The 24,308-nt window shown below is 42.3% G+C and overlaps 2 pseudogenes; both read right to left on the reverse strand.

Moving 5' to 3' along the window:
- Positions 1-1,506: 1,506 nt before the first annotated feature.
- LOC118729667 lies at positions 1,507-22,575 on the reverse strand (annotated as a pseudogene).
- Positions 22,576-23,514: 939 nt separating this feature from the next.
- LOC118730550 lies at positions 23,515-23,717 on the reverse strand (annotated as a pseudogene).
- Between the last annotated feature and the right edge of the window lie 591 nt (positions 23,718-24,308).

The following is a 24,308-nucleotide window of genomic DNA, read 5'->3' on the forward strand; positions in this document are numbered from 1 at the left end:
GGTGTGGAGATCTGATTTTGTGACTCCCCAGATAAGCCTTCTAAGTTTTCTACTTATTAAACCTACCATGTTCATAGGTCTCTTCTTGCCCTGTGTTTGGGGCCAGTTTCAGGTTTCATCCAAGTTTACAAATCAAATCAATACTTCAAATAGTCCTATTTATAGACACAGTAGAATGGTAGTTAGTGGGGTTTAAGGGGAGGGGCAATAGGGAGTTAGTTTCGGTTTGGGATGATGAAAAGTTCTGGAGATAATTGATGGAGACGGTTGTACAACATTGTGAATGTACTTAATGTTATTGAACTGTACATTAAAAATGATTGAAATGGTATTTTTTTTTGTATATTTTACCACAAGTACAACTAAAACAAACTTTGGAAGCATTAATTCAATTAAAAATAAGTAATACAATAATATAATACTTGAATACTTTACCACTTGGGCCACTAAAACAGTCGTAGTACTGAGGGTCTCACAAGATTTTTCAGGAAGTTTTCCCCACTTCTTAATCTACTAGTACTCCTCTTTCAGAGAGACTTAGAACCAAAGTGTGGTCTGTTATAGCTACCCACCCTTATTCTGTATCTCCCCCGCTCTCCTAGGGGGCAACAACCCACTGAGAATGTAATGCCTGCTTCCTTTAACAGCATTTCTTGTCCCCGTTATCATTATAAAAGCCAGAAAACCACAGGTTAATTGGTTCAAGTAAACAGATGACCATAGTCATTGTCAGCTCCTCAATTTGAGATCCAAGTTTGAGCCAGACAGGACCCACTAGCATAATAAATAAGATAGATCATATTATTCTGAAAATAATGTTTTCTTTGTGTCTACTCCCTTTAGTGGTTCTCAACCTTTCTAATGCCACAACCCCTTAATACAGCTCCTCATGTTGTGGTGACCCCCAACCATAAAATTATTTCCGTTGCTACTTCACAACTGTAATTTTGCTACTGTTATGAATTGTAATGTAAATATCTGTGTTTTCTGATGACCTTAGGTGACCTTGCTAGTGGTTCTCAACCTGTGGAGCCTAAGACCATCGCGAAACACAGATATTTACATTAAGATTCATAACAGTAGCAAAATTACAGTTATGAAGTAGCAACAAAAATATTTTTATGGTTGAGGGTCACCACAACATGAGGAACTGTATTTAGGGGTCGCAGCATTAGAAAAGTTGAGAACTACTGTTAGAGGGAGCTAGTCAATTGTGTACATTCTTAATGCCTTACACGAGGCCAGACACATAGGAGCAGACAGGTGTTCAGCAAATTTGTCCAGCTGAACTAGAGATTCAAGCATTTAGTAAGTACCTCTATTTTTTATCTATTTCTGTGAAATGAATGACCTCGAGCTTAGTGGCTTAAAACAACAATAATCATATATTATCTTTTATAATTTGATGGGTGATAAATTCAGGTGAAACACAGGAGAGATGGCTTAATGATGACTGGGGCCCCAAGTGGAAGACTTGAAGGCTGGGGGTGGAAATCATCTGAAGGCTCATTCGTACACATATTTAGTGCTTAATATTGGTGTCATCCCACATGGGATTTCTCCATGTGGTTTGGGGTTCTTCCCAACATGGCGGCTGGGTTTCAAAGTAAGCATCCTACAACAGAAACATAGAAAGAGGCAGCAACCAAAATATTACCTGTGTGGCTTAGCTTCAGAAGTCACACAGCATCATTTTTGCAATATTTGGGACAAAGTGTGGTTAGGTTCAAGGAAAGGAGACATAGACCCTAATGGAGGCATGTCAATGGCACTTTGTAGGAAGAGCATGTGGGATGGGTTATATATTAAATGTGGCCCTTTTTGGAAAATGCCTTTGCCACAGGGTTTTTAATGTGTCAAGCACTGTGTTAATGCCTTTTTTCTAGTCTTTTAAAAAAAGAATATTTAAGTTCTTTTGGCTGATGGAATAGAAATCAATGACAGTTGACATTCTTTTGTTCTTGTTCTACCTCATGTTCTCATAAGTCTAAAAAAGCATAATATAATTGGTTATCTTTTTTATGACTCAAGGGTGATTTACTTAGTTACTTGTTTGTTCAACAAGTATTTATTGAGCACCAACTGCCAGCTTAAAATGGCAATTTAAGCTCATTTTTCTCTTCTCTGGTTTTCTGTGAAGCCACAGAAGTGGTCAGTTCTTTCATTACAAAAACTTGTTTATATATTAAGTAATTGTTATTAAGTCACTTATTAACTTTTCTCTTCAGCACTACATTTAGGTGCTGAAGGAAGAGGTGAACAAAACAGAAATAGTTTCTGTCCAGGTGAAGGTTATAGTTTGGTTAGTGATGGAAGAAAGAATTGTGACCATCGTTTTATTTATGTTCAAAGTCAATACTGAGACAAACAATAGAATGATGGGTTGATAAGAGTATAAAGGACTTTTTTGTGAAGGCCACCTTTCTTTCCAGGTAGGCCATGCCGACCAAAGGGTTGACCATTCTAATTTTCAAACCATCTAGGATACAAAAGAAGAAGTTTCTTATGGCAATAAAGCCTAATGGCAATTTAAGCTCATTTTTCTCTTCTCTGGTTTTCTGTGAAGCCACAGAAGTGGTCAGTTCTTTCATTACAAAAACTTGTTTATATATTAAGTAATTGTTATTAAGTCACTTATGAACTTTTCCCTTTTCTGGCTATACTTTCTCAACTTTTAAACTTTTTCTCATGGGGTATTTATTGTCTGTTCTGTAATCATTTTGATATTTAGTCTTCTCTCTAGGGAATCTCAGACTGTACACAGTATTTTGAATATAGCCAAGGAGCCAAGAGAGTGAAAAGATAACTTGTGTTCCTACACATGTGAGTACTCACTGACAACACTGACTTTTCATGTGAGACCACATTGTATGTGTCTTCAAGTTCGTTGACTTTTCTGTTCCTCTTCTTAGTAACATGGATTCCAACTCATGTTTGTAACCTTGCTGTAACTTATGCTTTGTTCTTACTAGTAAATCGTCTATGTTCAAACCCACTATTAGAATTAACACTTTAACAAATGAAATAGGCTCTGAGATCCTATTTCCTTACCTTGATAATTTAAATATTTTAGCATTCTTTCTTACCTAGAATTGAATGTTTGAATTAAACCAGTTTTGTATTATTATTATTATTATTATTATTAGTAGTAGTAGTAGTAGTAGTAGTATATTGATTTCAGAGAAAGGGAGAGATTGAAACATCAATGATGAGAAAGAATCATTAATTGGTTGCCTCCTGCACACCCCCGAAACCCTGGCATGTGCCCTTGACTGGAATTGAACCTGGGACAATTTAGTCTGCAAGGCTGCTGCTCTACTGAGCCAAGCTTACTAGGGCTAAACAAACCAGTTTTATACATCCTTGGACTTAGTTTCAGTCATTCAGCAAATATTTATTGTGCACCTACCTGTATGTGGCAGGCAGTGTGCAAAGAGCTATGGGGCTTAATGCCCAGCAGAATCAAGCATGGTCTCTGCCTTCTTAGGATCTAGTGACTGGTAGGAGAGCTAGACATTAAATGGATTTCAGGCAAAAGAAAAAAAAATGTTTACTTAATTAGAGGTAGAACAGTGTTGTTATGAGTTGGACAAGAGAATCTATTTTACTTGAATGAACTTTTAATTTTTGAATAGTTTTGTGGTAGGCAGTTAGACAGACATGAGCAGAGCAAGGGCAATGAGCCAGGCACAGAAGGTCACCAGGGATGAAAGCCCGGGTGTCTAGCAAAGGACAATTATAGGGTGGAACCTTACCACCAGGGTGACCTTTCTTCCCCTAGAATATGACTGGTCATGCTGTTTGGACCCTTGACCTTTCTCCCTAAAGATAATATCTAGGCCTCAGTTGTATTGTATTTCAGCTCCAGGCACAGAAAAGTAATGAGACCAGCCAGGGCTGACCTTGGGACCAGCTGTTCTGAATAATGACTTCCTGCCCTGCTCCAGCCAATCTATCAGTGGAGACCTAGACCCAGAAAGGACACACCTGGATGGAAAGCTGCTGAATGTTTTATTGAGACTTCCCCTGGGACTGCCCCTAAAATCTCCAACACTAAAACCCTATTATGGAGCACCCAGTGAGCACTTCCTCCTGGGAGCATGCGTGAGCCTTTCCTTTTCCCTTTTCCTGCCTCCTGACCGACCCCCCTTCCTCAGGGTTGTTACCATTAGCTTCCTCACTCCCAAGCTCCCAGGGCCCTTCCTTTACTTGTATAACTTGTTTCCTAAGCCCATTTCCTCTACCAATTACCTTTTCTACCTCTGTGTTTTACCAAATGTTATCTTATAATTTGAGTCTTGGCTTTGAATTCTTTCCTAGCCAGTACTCAAGTACTAAAATTGCTGAACCCAGATCTGGTCTGATCTCACTGATCTAAAATCTGGTGCTATTCCCACTACCTACAGTAGTTTTAGATTTATGGGAAAATTGAGAAGGTACTACAAAGCATTCTCATATACCTAGTGCCCAATTTCTCCTATCAAAATTTTACACTAGTAGGATACATATGTTAAAATTAATATACCACTTAACACATTATCATTTAATATGTGGAGTTGGGTGCAGACTCTTCTTATGGGTTCTTGTCTTACAAAGTCTGAAGAATAAAATTTGAGATCTAAAATGTGGAAGTTTATTGGAAGCATACATAAACTCTCCATTGGGTGGGGTCCCCAACTGGGAAAAGCCTGCTCTCTCGCTCTCAAATGTGAAAAAAATCTAATCCTGTTCTAAGTCTCTTTGTCTCCAGTTTATATAGCTCTTTGTCTGAGCATGACCCTTTCAAATTGGACCCCCTCTCCATTTTATGACCCCATGCTTTCCTATTTGATCACTCTTTTGCAGGGTATCAGTTCCAAAGTTCAAAGCCCACCTAGTGTTCCCTTCTTCCTATTTCCCTTATTTTGTAACATTTCTCTATCTCCTGTGAATATAAGATAAGCATTCTGGTGGCTCCAGGCCTTCACTTATGCATCCCTCTCCCATGGATCCCCCTTATTTCTTATCTAATGGCCCATTGCATGAAATTCGTGCACATTAAAAGGGAATTAATTAGAGGAAAAATTTAATATTGCTATTTGCCCTTTCTCTATAATAGAAGTGTCAGAGATGAAAGAAAATTAATAACATGTATATGAAAATCTACCTCCTGTCAGAGTCTGGGGCTTGCTGCGGGACCTAGAGTCAAGTTCCCATCCAAAACCCCCACGCACTTCAAATACACAAGAAACCCAGACCTGGCCAGACCAACCCCTATTGGGTGACCTGGCTAGACCCAGTTGGGGGTAAGCCCCTCAGGGCAGGGGGCATAGTCTCAGGTCCCCCTATTCTAGTGCTGAGAGAGGGGCTCGGCCTGAGGTCCCCCATCAAGCCCCACAGGGCGAGGGGACGTGGCCTGAGGTCCCAATCAAGTCCCGCTGTGGCCCGAGGTCCCCCGCCCTGGCACTGGGGCAGGTGTCACAGCATGAGGTCTCCAGGACCGGCTCTGGGGTGGGGGGCATGGCCTGAGGTCCCTCGCCCCAGCCAGGTGGTGGCATCTTGGCTAATTTGCATATTCCTCTATTATATAAATAGATGCCTGTCCTGTCTCTAAAATCTCTTTCATCATTACCTAAAGTCCATAATTTATTCAAATTTTATTATTTTACTTAATGTCCTTTTCAGGTTCTAGGATTCCATCTAGAATATCAGTTATTTTTAGTCATCATGTCTCATAGGCTCCTCTAGATGGTGTGACAGTTTCTCAAACTTTCCTCCTCATTGATGAATGACCTGGACAGTTTGAGAAGTACTGGATCAGGTATTCGTAGAATGTCTCTCAATTGGAATCTTGCTGATGTTTTTCTCATATTAGACTGGGGTTATAGGTTTTGGGGAGGAAGGTCACAGAGGGAAAGTGCCATTGTTACCACATCAAATCAAGGGTACACACTGTCAATATAACTTACCACTGATGCTGCTGGCCTTGCTTGCTGTCTGAGGTTGTGTTTGTTCCATTCCTCCACTGTGAATTACCCCCACGGGTCCATGCCATGTTCTTTGGAAGGAAGTCACTATGCACAGCACACACATAAGGAGTGGGGAGTTATGTTCCATCTCCTTGAGGCCAGAGCATCTCCATAAATTATTTGAAAATTTTCTGGACAGATTTGTCCAGAAAGTTTGTTTTAATAACCAGCTTTGTCATTTACTAGTCCTGTAACCTCTGACAGTGGCTTTACCTTGCTAAGTTTGTTCTTATCTTTAAAATAAGAGGCTCAGTGCACGAATTCATGCACAGGTGGGGTCTGGCTGGCTTGCCCTGATGGGGGCCAATCGGAGGCAGGGCTGGCCAGGGGGAGAGGCTGAGGGCATTTGGCTATCCAGTCCCACCCCAGATTGGAGTGTTGGGGGCTAATCAGGGGGCAGATCGGCTAGGGGTATGGATCAGGCCTGTTGGCTGTCACAGTGCTCATCAAGCCACCAGTCTTCTGGTTGTTCTGCTGGGCTTTTATAGATGTATCTTCACATACATTTATATAGATTTATATATACATTATATAGATGTATCTTCACATACATTTTTATAAATATATTTCATTGATTTCATTTTTTAAAATATATGTTCATTGATTTCATAGCAGAAGGGAGAGGGAGAGAGAGACAGAAACATCAATGATGAGAAAATCATTGATCTGCTGCCTCCTGCACACACACTCCCCGTCCCCACACTGGGGGGTGGGGGGTGGAACCTGCAATCTGGCCAGGAATCGAATCTTGACCTCCTAGTTCATAGGTGGAAGCTCAACCACGGAGCCACACCAGCCAGCCATGCTTCACATACTTTTTTTTTTTTTAATCTTCACCTAAGGATATTTTTTTTCCCATTGATTTCTAGAGAGTGGAAGGGAGCGGAGGGTAGGTGGGAAAGAGAAATATTGATGTGAGAGGTGATGGGGAATCCAACCCAAGAGCCTTAGGTCTATAGACTGGCGCACTAACCACTTCGCTAACCAACCAGGGCTCACATACATTTTTGAGACATGGAAGTCCAACATGCTTTGTGCTTTATGAACGGGGACTAAATGAAGGTCTTAATCAGGTTTCTTGTTGAGTAGGCTGTCCCCACCCAACCCCGCCATTCCTGGAGGAGATCTAGGGGGTGCTTTCCCCAGGCAGTCAGAGACGATGGATTGGCCACTGGGGTGTGGGGAGAGGAACTATGGCCTTAGGGGGTGGTTGCTGGCTTAGGACAGACCCTCAGGCCCCAGTAAGGATTTCTGCTTTATTTTACATTCCTCTCCTTCCTGCCAGGAAAGCTCCTCATCTTGGGCGTTTGCTGCAGTGAAGATCACCCAATACAGCCCTTTTAAGGCCTATTAACCAAGCCGGAGGGATGAGGAAAAAGAAGGGATTTTTCTAATCAGGTACAGTAACATGAGTCTGAGGTCAGGAGCGTTTTTTGGCCCAAGGATTTCAGCAGCGACCTCCTTCCCTTACTCTTTGGGGCCGTCCTCTCTCCCCTTGGCTTCTCCCTCAGACTCTGAATCCTGAGTATTTTTGGTTTCAGTTCTGTGCAAGTTCCTCAGGCAGTTGCAGGCTGTGATTAGGGTGATGGTCTCTGTGAAAGACACTTGAAAGTCAGGTTGGAACAGGGCGTGCGCGCGTTCTTTGCAGAGGATGTGGAGCGTGTTGACGGAGAGCCTGCCTGCCAGGACACGATCCCTCTCCGCGCACCGGGAACAATCTGCCATTGTCTCCGGGGGCAAAACGGTGCCAATAAAACACAAGCGCTCCGCGCCAAGAGGAGGAGGAATGCCGCATTAACTGCTTCACCACTAAACTCATGACGGGGACGGGAAAGAGAGAGGGTGAGAACCCTCTCTTCCGCGTGCAGCTTGCAGCCACAGAGCACAGAAGGGACCAGAGCAGGCCCACGGGCCCTGGCACAGGGGAGGGAATGTTCACTCCACGCCAGGGGCAGCCTGCGCTCCCCCTTCACCTGGAGCAGGGGTCCTCAAACTTTTTAAAGTGGGGGCCAGATCACGGTCCCTCAGAGAGCTGGAGGGCTGGACTATATGAACTACTAATTCCTACTGTAACACCTCGGCTGCGCTCACTGCCCAAAAAACCTGGCGGGCCGGATCAGACTCCTCTGCGGGCCGCATGTGGCCCGCGGGCCGTAGTTTGAAGACGCCCTGTCCTGGAGCAGGCTGGATGCTGCCACTGGAGAAAGTGGGGCGCCCCCTTCGTTTCCTTTCACACTTGTCTGGGTCCCCAGAAGCTGTGACCTCAGGGACAGTACTGTGCCAGAACTTAGGGAAAGGGAGGGGCAGCGTGTAGCACGTTCAGAGGATAAAATGCAAACATCCATGGAGGGTCAGCCCAGGAAGCAGAAATGAGAGAGAAAAGACCAGAGACAGTACTTTAAATTAGGTAATGGGAAGGCCTTGATGCTTTAATTTGCCACTTTACGAGCAAGGGGTCGTGCAAAGATAGGAGGGGGAACGAACATTTTCAGAACCCATTTGCCTGACGGTCTCCCTTAGCCTCTGTTTAATAAAAATAAAGGGATATTAAGTCTGTGTGGGGACTCCCATTTTCTTTCTTCCTATAGTCTGTGTCAGAATCTGATATCCCCCCCCCCCCCCCCCCCCCCCCGCCCCTGCAATTCTTAGGAAACACTCAGGTGGTATTTTGGGCCTCCTGTTTGTCCCCTGACCACTGACTAACCCAGCCCACCCTGTATTCTGTTCTCTCACGATTCAGTGTTCCTGTTTAGAAATTCAGGTTACTGTGCACCAGCACTACACTGCAGGAGTCTCGGTACTGGCTTTATGTGAGCAACCCCTAAGGGGTAAAGATATGGGCAATGACGGTCTGAGTCCCCTCCTTTTACAAAAGACCTTTCACACAGAACCACAGCGTTTCTGAGTTAGCCCGATCCCTAGCCAGTTCTGATGGCATGCATTCCAAGTTTGTCTGTGATCCTTTACGAACTATCTGTGGTGGTGGTGGTGGGGAAGGGCGGTGGTGGGTCAGCTCTTCTTTAAAAGTTTGGGTCTCATAATCTCAGTAACTGATTCACAACTGGGTCTGCTTCTATTATGTGTATTTCTCTTTGTCCACTCCCTGGTGTGTCTGATAATCTTGCAGGGAAAGCTGGACCTCTTGTAAGAACATTTGTAAAAATCTAGGTGGTAGTCTCCTTTTTTCCAGAGAGAATATTATTTAGCTTCTGGAAGGCAGTTAGTGGAGGAGCCGTTAGGGAACAAACTCAGATTTGAATCTGAGTCTAAGGTTTTGACTATTTTGGGTTTGTGTAGGGAGCCAGTTAAAGGGTTACACCTCAGACTGACCTGCTGGCAAAGTTGCAAACTAGTCCCAGCCTGGAGGGCACAGTCCTCTAAGCATAATTAAGCTTCATCTTGTGACTGCTCCCTAGATGTTTCCTGGGTAGCTAAGGGGCTGTGGGAGGTGCAGCAAGTGCTGCCCAAACAAGTGAAACTTATAAGAACATTGTAAATTACCTTGTTTGCCCCTGACTATAAATAAAGCATCAGCTTTGCAGTCTGGATCTGTTCTGTGGCCTCAGTTAGGCACAGAAATCCACTTAGACCCAGCTTATTCTCTTGTCTGTCTTTTTCTTCATCCTTCACTGCCCTCCCTCAGGCTCGCCGAACCCTTGGCTGTGCTGGCCTGGCACAGGTTTGCCCTTATTCCCAAGGTGTAGAAAGAATCAAACGGAATTCTGAAGTGTTTGCCTGGGTACCTCTACTTCTGTGGCCCCTGACCATCCCCTTATTTTATTTTTATTTTAAAAAAATACATATATTTTATTGATTTTTTTACAGAGAGGAAGGGAGAGAGAGAGCTAGAAATGTTGATGAGAGAGAAACATCGACCAGCTGCCTCTTGCACACCCCCTACCAGGAATGTGCCTGCAACCAATGTACATGCCCTTGACAGGAATCGAACCTGGGACCTTTCAGTCCGCAGACCGATGCTCTACCACTGAGCCAAACTGGTTTCAGCCCATCCCCTTATTAAAAAGTTTCCCCAGCACAGTGTTTCAGCCTCTTAGCAGGTTCTTCTTGGCTCAGTTCTTCTATGTCTTGATGTGTACCACAGACAAATGGTGACTTTTGTTTTGTTTTATTAATACTCACTTTTTTCCATTGATACTGAGGAGAGTGGAAGAGAAAGGGAAAGACAGAAAGAAACAGTGATGTGAGAGAAACACATCCATTCGTTGCCCCCTGCACGTGTCCCAATCAGGGCCCGGGCAGGGGAAGAACCTGCAACCAAGGTACGTGCTTTTGACTGGAATTGAACCCGGGACCCTGTGGTCCATAGGCTGATGCTCTGTCCACTGAGCCAAACCAGGTGGGCTCAAATGGATTACTCGTAAGAGGAAAAGTGGCTTGGACTATCAGGCTTTTTCCTTATATTTCCTTTTACTCTAGGATCTTTGGCTTCTTTCATCGTGGGGTTTATTTGATAGTCTTGAACTCCCAATTTTGACTCTCTTGTTCCATGAGAATGCTCAAAATTTTAATCAGTTTCTCTGGCTGTCAGCAGCCACTTTCTGCCTTGCCTCTAAATTAGTTTTCCTTCTTTTAAGGATCTTAACCTCTCAAATTTTTTACTACTTTTGTAGTTTCTCAGCACTATTAGTAGGTGTATGTGTGCCTGTGTGTGTGTGACCTTGTTTTTCTGTATTATACTTATATTTTTGTTTTTAGCAAAAACCTGCCCTTGTTTTAATGCCACTAATGGAACTGTTGTGCAGTTTCTTTTTCTTCTGTCTTGGTTTGTGTGTTTAGTTTTAACCCAAGGAACTTAAAAAAAAAATGTTCCTGTTTGACTTTTTACTTATTGTTTAAATGACATCTCACATGTGGGAGTGTGTGTTTCCAAAGGACAGAAGTTCGTATTTCTTGCTTCTCCCATTATGACTTACAGAGTAGGTACCCTAGAATAATTATTGAATAAGTGGATTTTAGAGTTGCCATCTTTCTGGGAAGAAATCCCTACCCGCACCCAGAATCCAGCTGAATGATGCAGGGTAACAGTCAGACAGAGACTTCCTACCTGAGACAGGACAGACCATCTGTATCTCACTGAGGCAAAGGAGGAAGAAAGCCAAGAGACAGATCACATCAGTTTCTTTGGCTGTAAAATGAATAGGATGACTATAGATGATATCTAAGTCCTTTCCGACTCTAATAGTTTGTGCACCTGTTAGTCAACCCACACTCACTCTCTGGTCCCTTTATTGAGGGTTTCGTTAAAGACAGCAAGTGCCACGTCAACGCCTTTGTCTCTTCAGGCCACCCACATGCTGGGTGCTGCTCTGAGATGAGGGAGCCTGCAAGCTGGGTGCTGATTTTTGCATGAACTCTGTGCACCACTTGGTGAATTTCCTAGAGTTACTATGACAAATTCACTACTTGGTAAATTTCATAGAGTTACTATGACCATAAACTAGGTAGCTTAAGACAACAGCAATGTATTCTCTTCCACTTGTGGAGGCCTGAGGTCTGAAGTCAAAGTGTCGGCAGAATGGGCTCCTTCTGAGGCTCTGAGAGAGAACCATCGCATGCCTCTCTCTTAGCTTCTGGTGGCAGCTGGTGTTCCCTGGGAATCATTCCAATCTTTGTCTCCATCTTCCGATCACTGCCTTCTCTCTGTCTCTGTATCTGCTCCTCTAATGACACCAGTCATTAGATTTAGGACTGTACTTTAAGCCCAGGTTCACTTAATCTCAAGATCCTTAGCTACATCTACAAAAATCCTATTTCCAAAAAAGGTCACTGTTATGCCCAGATTTCAAGATCCCCAAGGACCACCAGGGAGCCGAGTCCAATGCAAAAGCAAAAGAGCCTTTTTATTTATGCTAGCATGAGCTCCTGTCTCCAGCAATCACCAGCGCAATGGCGAGAGACAGAGAGAGAGAGACAGAGAGAGAGAGAGCGAACGCCTTGGAAGAACAAGGGCTTTTTGAAGGGTTTAGGGTTGGGGGGTAGGGTGATGCTCAGACCACTGAATTGGCTGGTTCTGATTGGTGGGGTGAGGGCCAGGGTCCGGTTATGCTGGGTTACTTCCCTTTGTATTTCTATTGGCTGATTTAAGAGTGGGTTGGGTATTTTATACAAGATGGAAGACATAATACAAAATGGAGTTAGTCCTGCTCTGCCCTTGAAAGAAGGCCTACGAGCTGGGAAGGGGCCATGAGACCGTATCTCAAGGCCTGGCCTGCTGTCAGCACTGATATCTCTATCCGGGGCACAGTCCACGGTCTCTCTGGAAGCATGCTCCAACATTCTCACTCTCAAACATTCACATCCTGAGGTTATAGGTGGACATGCATTTTTGGAGAGCACTGTTCAAATCACTGCAACCAAAGTAAATCTTTTTCTTTCTTTTTTTCAGTTTCCGACTATATTTTAACAGAATGTGAAAGTTTGACCTCTTACACTTTAAACAAATAAAACCTAAGGGTTACTTGATTGGTTCAAAAAGGCTTTATAGAAAACCTAATCTATAACAGCAAAGCATTGAGTGCAAAGACTCTACCATTTTTGAGCAAAGTACACAAGGGGAGAGGGCAGCAGGGGAGAAGGGCCCATTTACAACAGCAGGCATTTTCTCTTCCTCTTTAAAAAAATGTATATCTTATTGATATTTTACAGAATGGAAGGGAGAGGGACAGAGAGCTAGAAACATTGAGGGGAAAGAAACATCGACCAGCTGCCTCTTACATACCCCCACCGGGGATGTGCCCACAACCAAGGTACACGCCCTTGACTGGAACAGAACCTGGGACTTTTCAGTCCATAGACCGATGCTCTTTCCACTGAGCCAAACTGGTTTTGGCTCTTCCTCTTCTTGATGGGAGGTGGGCAGAGAACAGCTGGAACAGCCTCATCGAACACTGTCTTGAGGCCTCACAGTGTGAGAGCCGAGCACTTCAGGTACTTTACAGCCCCCATCTCCTTCCTTAGCCCTGGCTAAGCCCTTCAAGTAGGTGATGGGTGTCAACTTCTCCTTCAGTTTATCATTTGTGTCTTTCGCACACCTAAGGTCAAGCGTAGTTCCCACCAGGATGATGCGAGTGTTGGCACAATGGTGGTGTCACACTTCAGGATACCACTTTGTAAGAATGTTTTCAAATGACACAGGACTCTCAAGAGAAAAGCAAATTAGAAATACATCTATCTGTGGGTAAAATAGGGGACACACTCTGTCATAATCTTCTTGTCCAGCAATATTCCATAAGTGCAAATACAAGGGTTTTCTATTTACCATACCATTGGCAGAATAGTTGTCAAAGGTGGTGGGGATCTATTCTCCAAGAATATATTCAGGAAATGCATTGGTTGTATAATTGATCAGTAGGCAAGTGTTACCTACAGCTGCTTCCCACCATCACACACTCTCCCTCCCCCATTTTAAAATTATAATTATTTATTTTAAATATATTTTTTGTTGATTTCAGATAGGAAGGGAGAGGGAGAGAAAGATAGAAACATCATTGATTGGCTGTCTCCTGCATACCTCACACTGGGGATCAAGCCTGCAACCCAGGCATGTGCCCTGACCGGGAATTGAACCACATTGTCCTGGTTCATAGGTTGATGCTCAACAATTGAGCTATGCCAGTTGGGTCCTAGCTCACCGGCTGCAGCGTAGGCAGTGGGCACTGAGGTGAGAAGCAGCAGGCTCTGGTGCTCAGGCAGCTGCCATCAAAGTCACTCTTAAAACCATAAGCTTTATGATGGCAGGAATTATGTTTGTCTTGTTCACTGCAGACGTATTTAAGGTACTTAACGTTTGTTGAATATAAGTGTATAAAATCGAAATAGGGTCCAAGTGATAGGTGTGCAGTATTTGTTGCCAGCTACAATCAAATTAAGATGTTTGGTGCTTGCTCTTTATGCATTTTCAATGCGTTTATGTAAGGTTTTATGCTTTAATGGGCTGATGGAAATTCAATCTATCAGCTAAAAGTGAATTACTTTGTGGTCTTCTTTAAAAAATGTATATTTATCATATTTTATTTCCCTACTTATTTTTTTAATCATCACCCAAGGAGATGTTTTTATATGTTTTTAGAGAGAGAGGAAAAGAGAGAAAGAGAGGGTGAGAGAGAGAGAGAGAGAGAGACATTGATGTGAGAGAGAAACACTGATCAATTGCTCCCATTAAGCGTCCCCACCGGGGGTTGAACTGCACCTTGATATGTGCCCTGACCAGGATCAAACCTGCAACCTTTTGGTGTACAGGACAATACTCCAACTGGATGAGCCACCTGGGGAGGGTTATTTCCTTACATTCTGTCTTCTTATTTCTTTTTCCTTTGTTTTCTCCTATTTTGTGTTATAGTACTACCACCAGTTACAGGTCTGATTTCTTCTTTGTTCTTTTTTCTTTCTATGTCTTTTTAATTTTCCCAGCCTCTTTTCTTCTTATAATCAGGCTTTTAAAAGGTATGGATCTGGGGAGACACCAAGATGGCGGCATAGGGTAGACACCCGAATGCAGCCTACCACAACAAATTTGAATTTAGAACTGAAAAACAGGGGAGGCATTGCCCTGAAGCACCGGACGGCTACCTGAGAGGAGGCTCTGCCATCTGGGAAGGAGAGAGAAGGCACGCTGAACCTCAGGAACTGTGAAGGTATGGAGAACTGTGTGCGCAAAAAAGCGTTGGCTTACTCCTGGTGCACGGAGAGGAAGGGCCAGACAGGGATTGCTGCTGGCGGACTCCCGGAGCGCGGAGAGGGCGGGCAGGGCTAAGTTCGCTACTGGCTTACTCCCGGTGCACAGAGAGGGCAGACAGCTAACGCGCAACTGGCTTTCTTGTTCGAGAGGAAAACAGAATCACCCTATTGCTCTGATAGACGCCCCCAGACAGGGAGAGGCCAGACTGTCAAGCAGTGGACAGAGATCTCTCAGAGGTGTGTGAAGCCAGAGGCCATTATTGCGGGACTTGGGGAGGAGCCCAAGGGAAAACAGTTTGTCTGCACCAACCTGAGACTCCGCCCAATCTCTGGCTGAGCACAGAAGCTCTCCCAGAGGCTGGCTTTCTCTAAGGAGGGACTGGCAGGAACCCAAAGCTTGTTTGTGCCTTTACCAAAGAGGTGTGCGCGCCTGCAACCAATCTTCCGAAACTCTCCGAGAACAGGTCTTTTCTAAGGCGAGACTGACAGGGAACCAAAGCTTGTCTGCGCCACCCCGAGACCCCGTCCTATCCAAGCAGAGTACAGAAGCCCTCCTAGCTGAGACTCTGCTGATCCTCACAGCCAATTGGTTTGGAGATCAAAGCTTCCCAGTGATACCAACAATAAGCAAGGCTTAACAACAAGACTGCACACACAGCCCACAAAGGGCTACACCAAGACTGTCCACCGCAGGTAACTGGGAAGGCTGTGCTACTGGGCTCTACCAGAACACCTAGAACACAAAGCTATTCCATCAAATCAGGGAAACAACTAAAATGCAGACAAGAAGAAGGACACAAAGGAAGGAGATGGAGGAAAAGAAAAGATTGGACATTGAGTTCAAAACTACAGTTAAAGGTTATTCAACAATATCCTAAAAAAGGCCGATAAAATAAATGAGACCTATGAGGATATGAAAAGGGAGCAACTAGAAATAATAAGGGATCAACAAGAAATGAAGAAAACATTGTCTGAAATAAAAAATATTATACAAAGTCCTAAAAACAGACTGGAAGATCACAAGAATCAAGACAAAGATTTAGAACACGAAGAGCCAGAGGACACTCCTCTGCAGAAGGGAGAAGATAAGAGAATCCAGAAAGTTGAAGATAGTGTAAGAAACCTCTGGGACAATTTCAAGCGAAACAATATCAGAATTATGGAGATTCCAAAAGAAGAGAGAGAGCAAGATACAGAAAGAATATTGAAAGAAATAGTGACAGAAAACTTCCCCCACCTGGGGAAAGAAATAGACTTACAAGTCCAGGAAGCCCGCAGAACCCCAAACAAAAGGAATCCAAGGAGGAACACACCAAGACACATCATAATTAAAATTCCAAGAGCAAAAGACAAAGAGAGAATATTAAAAGCAGCAAGAGCAAAGCAGGTAGTTACCTATAAAGGAGCTCCCATACGTTTGTCAGCTGATTTCTCAACAGAACCCATGTAGGCCAGACGGGAATGGCAAGAAATATTCAAGGTGATGAATAGCAAGAACCTACAGCCAATAATAATCTACCCAGCAAAGCTATCACTCAGAATCAAAGGACAGTTAAAGAGCTTCACAAATAAAAAAAAGCTAAAAGAGTTCATCACTGCCGAACCAGAATTATATGAATTGCTGAAGGGGGTTATTTAGGAAGGGGAAGAAGATAAAGATAAAAATTATGATCAACAAATACGTAACTATCAACAAGTGAATCTAAAAACCAAGGGAATTAAAAAAATCTGATGAACAATATTAACTGGTGAATATAATAGAATCAGAGGTATGGAAGGGGAGTGGACTGACGATTCTCGGGGAAAAGGGGAGTGAGGGTGCGGGAAGAGACTGAACAAAAACTGTGCACCTATGGATGAGGACAATGGGGGATGGGGAAAGGACAGAAGGTGGGGTGGGAACCTGGTGGAGGGGAGCAATTGAGGGGGGGAAGAGGATCACATTTGTAATAATCTTAACAATAAATATTTATTTTAAAAAAATAAAAAAATAAAAATTATGTTGCTACCACACACACAAAAAAGGTATGGATCTGGAATATATATATATATATATATATATATATATATATATATATATATATATATATATATATATAATTTTACTAAATATATATTTTAATAAGACTTAGATGAAAGGGATCCCAAGCATTTAAGTAGATTTGAATCTGAAAAAATAAAGAATGAAACTTAATGATTTTATATTGAGTTTCCCTGAAGAAAGGAGAAGCAACTATTTTGCATTTGAAAGTAGTCATAAGAGGAAAGGAATTCCATGTTTTCCATTATAGGATCTCTTAAGGTATTGCTGTCTGCATGTCTTCTAACTATGAACCTAGGACCATGGTTGGCAAACTGTGGCTCTCGAGCCACATGCGGCTCTTTGGCCCCTTGAGTGTGGCTCTTCCACAAAATACCATGGTCTGGGCGAGTCTATTTTGAAGAAGTGGCATTAGAAGAAGTTTAAGTTTAAAAAATTTGGCTCTCAAAAGAAATTTCAATCGTTGTACTGTTGATATTGGGCTCTGTTGACTAATGAGTTTGCCAACCACTGACCTTGGACATAATGAGGAAGGCAACATTATATATAATAAGCTGCTAGCCATCCAACTAAGAAATCCTTTCTCACGCCATTTCCTGCAGAGTGAGATTGTGTGGATGCCTGCGAATATCTAAACTTGCTGCACTGTTTAAGCATCCCTATTACCTTTCTTAGCCTTAGATGTAGTCCTTTGATTTGTTCTCTCAAGCTTATTAAAGCTTCTTCTATGCCAGTTTGGATAGTATTTAGGGAATCTCGATGAATATGCTCATTATCTAATAGAAAGTGACATAAAACACTCCTGCCACGAACTCTGCCACATAACCATACCCTGCTGAACTCCCGAAATTCATTCAGTGCTAGATTAATAGCATTTATGTTATTCATGGATCTCGGTTGACCTTGATCTGCTAGAAACTCCCTCCTTTTTATCTCTGTTCCATACTGGGAAGGTTTTGTCCCACATTAACAATAGTTCTTTTGTACATCAAAGTACACTCTCTCCCCCAACATCCTAAGTTTTAATTTTCCTTGCATGCATAATATGTATATCTCTTCTGTTCAATGTCTGATATTTCTTACTTATGTTTAATTGATGGAATATAGAAATTTCTATTTGTTTTGCAAAAGAAAAGTACTTAAAAACTAACTTTTTAGAATGTGATTTTTAAAAAAGCAGCTTTATGAGTGAAAAAAGTCCATGGAACTGATTTTTTCCCCCTTTTTTTTTAAAAGTAGGAAATATAGATTAAGTAGAGATCTAATCTCCTGCATGTCCATTTGTCTAGTTAGTAGTTTTCAAATAATAGTATTTATTTGTCTTGGAAAATATAAGAGTTTTAACAATACTGAAATGCCCTTATATATATTTAAATATATGTACATATGTATATACAAACTGTACGTGTAATGATATATTCACTGAATGAAGGTGTATGGGCAAAAATTGAGAGTTTAATTCAGTGAGTCAATTTTTCCATTTCTTTTAGGAAACTTCTTTGCAAAGCACTTCAGAAAAGTCAAATAAATAAGTAAAACAGAAAACAAAATCTAAAAACAAAATCCTCATAACCAGGAATTACTCTGTAATGTGGATCTTCCCTCCTCTCAATAAAACATGTAATTATAAAGTAACCCCTTCAATTAGTTTGTTGTTGCTTTTGTAATCAGTGACTACTTATCTGGTATTTAGTAGTTCTGTCTAAAACATTTGCAGTTTCGTTCTCTAGCAATTACTCTAGTAGCAGCAGTAGATGGATAAAATCTTTTAAAACCTTTAAAATTCAGCATTTTCTAACAGCCTCTTATTTTCACTTGAGGATTCAAATTTTTATTTGATGTATTTCTAGTTCTGGTATATTACTTCTCTGTAAGGAAAAATCCCATAACTAATTATGAGAATTACTTACTTTACTTAACAACAACAACAACAACAAAATCCAATTTTAGTATATGTGCTGCAACATCCAAATTATCAAGTTTTAGTGAGAGTAAATAGCTCCTGGGCAGCTTTTTTTAAATGCAGATCCCTGGGAGCCACCTTGAGAAATGCTGACTTAGCTTAGTAGATCTGAGGGCAAGGACCCAGGCCTGTGCTTTAAGAATGCAGGCCTGTCGATGCCAGTGTGCATGGCTACAGATCAACTATGAGAAACATAGTTCTAAACTCTTATGGAGCAAAGAACTTAGTTCTATTGCTGAGGACGTTACGGAGTCCGAAGGTCTGAAGAACAGTGGAAATGTATTCTGTAATGCTTATGTTGCACCTGGACATTACAACAAAGATGCATAAGACACATAAACTAGGGAGAAGAAACATGTCTCAGGTTTGGCAGAAAGCAGAAAGGGGAAACCTTTACAGACCTTGGTGTAGAAGGTAATATGGAATGAGGAGTGTTGTTGGAGGTGCTGGTGGCAGGACATTTTCCTCTTTACATCTTTTGGGCTTATTCAAAATGAGCTATTAAAATAATCATGAACAGGCAAAAACTGCTCCTTGAGAATAAAATTATTCACCAACTCCTCTATACTTGTCTTTGTTTTCTAAGTCTTACCATTGTTGTGCTATAGGATATGTTGGAAATGAAGAGATTCAAATCATTAGTTTTTAACCTTCAAGATAAATTGCTCATTTCCCCTGATAAATAGTTGTGGGCTATTCACAGTCCAAATTAACATAATTAGTGTAGAGCCTACTTTAAAATGAGATGATACAGTTAATTGTTTTTGTTTTTTGAAATCTACATTTGACTTCAGTAATTACATGAGATATATGAAAGTGCCTGGCACAGAATCTGACATATGCTAAGTATTTAGATCCAATTACCTATTTAGCATCTCCCCTCAGATAACTTACAACCAGCGCAAACTCAATATAAGCCAGACCATCTTTTCTGCCTCCTCTCCAAATGTTCCCTAGGCTACTAGTTATTCAAACCAGAGCCTTTGTTTCATCCTTGATGTCCTATATCCTTCTCCCCTCAAAGTCTTATTTAACTTTCTCCATATCTCTTAAATTATCCACATCATTCATTCATTGCTCAGTCAATCAAACAGTGATGATCTGTCTGAAGCTTCTAAGTAGGTAATGTGTGATCACCCTCTGATCCAAAGAGGTTGATTTTTAGAGAGAGAGAAAGGGAGAGGGCTGGAGAGATAGATACGTCATTGAAAGAGAAACATCATCAGCTGGCTGCCTTATGTATACCTTCTACTGAGGATCAAGCCTACAACCCTGGGTATGTGCCCTGATGGGGAATTGAACCAGTGATCTCTTGGTTCATGGGTCAATGTTCAACCACTGAGCTACACTGGCTAGGCAAACTGGAATTTCTTTTTTTATGAAGTAAGGAGTAATTTTTCCCCCCTGAGATGGCTACCCAGTTGTCTCCATATCTTTCCTCAATGGAGAATACTTTTTCTCCATTGGTTTGAAGTCTTACTTTATCAAATATTAAATTTTACATTTATTTCTATAATTTCTATTTTGTTGATCTATCTGCATGGTTATATGACAGAACCACTCTGTCTGTAATACCTGTAGCTTTATAATTGATCTGACATTGAGAAGGGCTAGTCTTCCTGACCACCATTATCATTTCAGAAATTTTGTAGTTTTTGCTGTTTTATTTTAAAATTTTCATTTTGTTTTTTCCATTTAGTTTATGCAATTAAAAAGTCCCATGTATATGATTATTTGAATGAAGCTAACTTTATAAGCTAACTCAGAAAATTCTAATTGATATTTGCCTTTCCATCAAAGAGCAAGGTGTATTATTCTAATTTTTTTTTTTTTGTCCAATTTTTGTTTTTAAACTGAAGGTGTTTGATTCACTTTTTCAAGACAAATTTATCTTTAGAAAATAGGAAAAAGTATCATTTGAACTTGAATTTTTCCTTATTTCGGTTTTTGGTCTTTAGATTTGGTAAAAATATTCCTTTGAAGTCACTCACCAATTTTGTGATTGACATTATAATGAGAGGTGGCAGGGAGGAAGTTTGTTCTCATAATGTCTTGTGAATACTTGGTCTTGAAAGCCTGAGCGGGTGGATGGATCCTAGCAATGCCATCTGCTTTTTGTCCTAAGAGACTTGGCGGGGAAACATAAACGGTAAGTACTAACTAGAGCAGTCCTTGCTGCCTCACAGCAAGGACTGTGAGTCCTGCTGGTGTATCCTGCGGCTGTGTTTTCCAAGGATTAATGTACCTTGTTGTGGCCTTGGTACTTTGAGAACAAGGCCAGGTCACCCAGGTCAGGTAACACCACAGCAAGCAACATATTAACACTTCCTAACCAGCCTCACTCTCATGCCAACATTCAAAAAGGACGATCTAAACAAATATTTATTTATTTAAATCTTGTCTCACATTCTGCAAATGAAACCTGAACCTTTGGGAAGTCAACTCCCTGGATAATAAAAACATCCTTATCGACGTGGGGCATGCACTATAGTCACCGTGTCATTGTTTTGGGAAATACGTAGATTTGGCCAAATAGTATATTCAGTTTGTAAGGAGCCACTGTGCAGATCTTATGAACAGTTCTGACTTCTCTGCGTGCTCCGACTTGCCATGAAGCAAAGAACTCCCGCTCTCAGCTAACCAAACACTCCTGATTCCTCACGGCCCTAAGTTTTAAGAGTGCCTGTTTCTCAGAGTTGTGCTTCTTTTGATTAAAATTATCTCCTCGCAGCATGTATGTCAACACCTCTATTCTAGGGAACAGCATTTTTTTTTTTTTCTTTCTGTTTAACTGTTCGTACTTTGGGGACAATAGGAAAATTTGAGGTTAGTGGCAAATTAACCTTGTTAATTTGTGGAGATATTTAACTTGGGAAAAACATCCTGAAATGTATTTGCTACATTCTCCTTTCTTGCTTTATGGCTGCCCAGGGTCCAATCAGGGCCCACAGTAACAGTGGAAGTCAGCCTGAATTTCAGGGTAGATGGAAAGCACTGGTTTCTCTTTATTTATTTGATGCTTCACAACTTTGGGGAAGTCATGCTACTCTCTGTCCATTAACCTGGCCAGCTCTAAGTGTTTTTGTTGTCATTTGTTTGTTTTGATTTAATTGGTTTTGATTTTGGGTCCTCTCAGAAGAATCAAGTGATTGTTTTGGTGAGTTGGTTCTGAGTTCAAAATAAAATAGAATATGGGCCCTAGCTGGTGTGCTCGGTGGTTAGAGCATCGCCCTTCGAGTCAAAGCATTACAGGTTTGATTCCCAGCCCCGGTTGGGCCTCATGCAGGAGGCAACCAATCAATGTGTCTCTCTCACATTGATGTTTCTCTCCCTCTCTTCCCCATCCCTCCCTGTTTTCTTCCCTCCCACTCTCCATAAAGTTAGAGCAGCTGTGGTGTGCAGCTTCTGACATGCTCCTACCTCTTACAATTAACACCCCTGTATCATCCCCTCCCTTCCTGTGTGGGCTGGACTTGGCGACTCACTTCTAAAGAATAGCATGTGGCAAATGTGATGGAATATGTAACCAGAGGGTTATAACTTCCGAGGTTAGCTTGTAAAAAATTGCAACCTCCTTTTTGTTTTCTCTCTTCTCTGCCTTTTTTCAACTTACTCTCTCTGGTGAAGCAAGCTACAATACTGAGCTGCCCTATGGAGAGAGCCATGTAGTAAGGAACTAGGGGTGGCCTTTAGACCACATCACCTGTGAACCAACAGCCCTCAACAAGCTGAATCTTGCCAACTACCGTGTGAATGAGATTCAAAGGGGATCCTCCCCAGTCAAGCACTGAGATGACTGCAGCCCTATCCAACACCTTGAGTGCAGCTTGGAGGAGTCCTGAAGCAGAGGGCCCAGAAAGCTGCATTTGGATTCTGTATAGACAGAAGCTTTGAGATAATAAATGTTGTTTCAAGCCACCAGGTTTTGGCGAAATTTGTTATGGAGCCATCCTATCTAAGAAAAAAGTAATATGCAAATTGACCATCACTCCAACACTCAAGATAGCTGCCCCCATGTGATCAAAGATGCCCCTATGTGGACACAAGATGGCTGCCACAAGATGGCCAGCAGGGGAGGTCAGTTGAGAGGGATCAGGTCTGCAAGGGAGTTCAGTTGGGGCTGATCAAGCCTGTAGGGGAGGGCAGTTAGGGGTGACTAGGCCGGCAGAGGAGGGAAGTTGGGGGCAACTGGGCCTGCAGGGAAGGGCAGTTGAGGGGGATCCAGGCCTGCAGGGGAGGGCAGTTAGGGGCAAACAGGCTGGCAGAGTAGCAGTTAGGCATCAATCATGTTGGCAGGGGAGTGATTAGAAGTGATCAGGCTGGCAGGCAGAAGCGATTAAGGGCAGTCAGGAAGGTAGGCAGGTGAGCAGTTGGGAACCAGCAGTCCCAGTAGGATCAGTCCTAAACGGGCAGTCAGACATCCCTTGAGGGGCCCCAGATTGGAGAGGGTGCAGGCTGGACTGAGGGACACACACTCCATGCATGAATTTTGTGCACCAGGTCTCTAGTAGATAAATAATATGGGTAGGTAGGGCCAGATCATAGAGATTTATGGCCATGGTATGGAGTTTGGATTCTCTTTCACTGCAGTTCAGGGAAGGATATGATCACTTTTAAAAGATGCTCTTGATTTATGTGGGGAACAGATGCATGGAAACAAGAGTAGAAGCAGGACAACCAAAAGGAAAGCGCTCTGAGACCAGTTGGTCATGTTGACATCCAGTAGTTTATGACATCTGATGAAGTCTCATTCCAACCTGAGAGGGTGGTTCTTTCCCAACCTTTCACTTCTGGTCACATCTTGTTCATTGTACAGCTTCAAAGTAGTGCAAGGTCGCCATGATGTGCTGAGACATGAAGACATAACCTATTTAGAGTGCCATCCCCACGATGGGTAAAGGGGAATTGAACACAGTCCTTTCCCAGGGTTCAGTGTGTAAAGCACCCTGACCTATAGGTACTAGTAGCAGAATCAGGACATTTGCTTCCAGGCCTGTGCCAGCACCATCCCCGCCTGTGCCTTCTGCATTGCAAGTTAAGGTCAGTCAGTACCACAGGCTTCTGTATCCTAACACCCCAGCCTGGAGGCCCCCCTCTTCATTTTAAAATACTTCTCATTCCTAGCCCTTGCCGGTTTGGCTCAGTGGATAGAGCGCCGGCCTGCAGACTCAAGGGTCCCAGGATTGATTCTGGTCAAGGGCATGTACCTTGGTTGCAGGTACATCCCCAGTAGGAGATGTGCAGGAGGCAGCTGATTGATGTTTCTCTCTCATTGAAGTTTCTAACTCTCTCTCTCCCTTCCTCTCTGTAAAAAATCAATAAAAATGTATTTACAAAAATAAAATAAAATTCTTCTCACTTCTAAACGAGGAAGAAAGATAAATTCAAATGATTAAATTAAGCTCTTTGTCTTTTTCCTCCACCCCTTTTTTTCTAATATGAAGTTTGGGGCACTGGGCATTTTGAGAGCTGAGCACTTTAAATAACAATTATTCAGCCTAGGAAAAGTTAGAGATTTTTGGAATGAGAAAGTTGTTGACTGAATATGAAGAGTTGAAAAGAAGTTCTGAACTAGAAATGTTAGCACATGAACTCCAAA

Source organism: Pipistrellus kuhlii, unplaced genomic scaffold, assembly GCF_014108245.1.
Source record: "Pipistrellus kuhlii isolate mPipKuh1 unplaced genomic scaffold, mPipKuh1.p scaffold_m20_p_3, whole genome shotgun sequence".
NCBI lineage: Eukaryota > Metazoa > Chordata > Mammalia > Chiroptera > Vespertilionidae > Pipistrellus > Pipistrellus kuhlii.